Genomic DNA, 1,333 nt, shown 5'->3' with positions numbered 1-1,333 from the left:
TGGAATATGCATAATAAGCAATATCTAGCTTCTAAAAACAGAATAGTGAGGTAAGTATGCCACAAGCCACACTTCACAGGCGTCCTCCAGTGGTCGATACATGATGAACACACAGATACTTATGACACAGGTATAATCTCTCAGTTACAAAATGATAAAAAGGCTCTGTTCTGGGAAACAGTATAAGTTGATAAATAAATTCTGATAGGAGGCCATTTTCAGAGAAACAAGTTATATGGTCAGGCCCAGAATCAAAGAGCAGGGAATGTTACTTTGCCCTTTTAAGTAATGGATACAGAGTGAATACTTTCAAAAAATAATCTTGTACCAAGAACATGTTATTATTGGTTTTCTTTCAACAAAATATCCCCTCTGCATTCTACAAAAATTCTTATGGTTTTCTCGTTACTTGAATGTTTCTGAATTAAGGAACAATGAATAATTTATATTTTTGCACCAGTTATCACAACCTACTACCTTGACTTTTAACATTTTAGCAGCTCATGGAGCAGACATTTATAATAATTAAAGTTTACTATATTTACAATAATTCAAAACAGTATATCAAGTGCTCATTTTGGCAGCACATTTACTAAAATTGGAATAATACAGAGATTAGCATGACCTCTGCACAAACGTGACATGTAAATTCATGAAGAGCTCTGTATTTTCCTGTATTTCTTGTATTTTCAACTAGTAAATAAGTCATAGAGATCCAACACACAGTACAATAAATATAGACAGCACTGTACTACAATAATACAATATGATAAATATTGCTTCAATGGCAATCATATAACAATATATATCATAGTAACTTGCTGTACTCTTTAAATTTACAAAATGTAACATTTCAAATTTAATAATTAAAAAGACAGTCCATAAAGTTATACATTTCATTGCATTTATTATTGATTTTTAAATGTTTGCCACAGAACTGAAACTGTATTATAAATGAGAGAAATATAAATGGTACAACTGATTTAAATGGTTCATTTTAGCTAGAAAATACTATGATAGCTATATATGGTTTTAAAAAACATTTTCCCCTCAGTTTTTAGAGAAAACTGAATCTTTAATTAAACATATACCTGAAAAATTCTTTTTAATATATTGGTAACCAGTCCAATTTTAGCGTATCTAATACCTTGAGGCATGGGAATATGTATTTTCTAAGAAGAACTTCTGTATACCAAAGTGAATGTCTAGTGGAAGGATTTCAAACTTGATGTCTAGTTATTGATACTCAGTAAATCTTCATGTGCCATTGATAGGGACTTCTAGCTTTTGCAGCATGAAAATAATTCCATATGTACTACCATGTTCTTCTTAG

At 30.5% G+C, this 1,333-nt stretch overlaps 1 non-coding gene across 1 annotated transcript; it reads left to right on the top strand.

Annotated features, from left to right (window-relative positions):
- The first annotated feature begins 568 nt into the window (after positions 1-568).
- Positions 569-672, top strand: LOC148091338 (U6 spliceosomal RNA). Its single transcript, XR_015715830.1, has one exon. It is a non-coding gene; the product is annotated as a U6 spliceosomal RNA (small nuclear RNA).
- The last annotated feature ends 661 nt before the right edge of the window (positions 673-1,333 follow it).

Source organism: Miniopterus natalensis, chromosome 16 (genome assembly GCF_054644295.1).
Source record: "Miniopterus natalensis isolate mMinNat1 chromosome 16, mMinNat1.hap1, whole genome shotgun sequence".
NCBI lineage: Eukaryota > Metazoa > Chordata > Mammalia > Chiroptera > Miniopteridae > Miniopterus > Miniopterus natalensis.
Note: the sequence above shows the minus strand (reverse complement) of the source record. Positions and strands in the feature narration are given on the sequence as shown.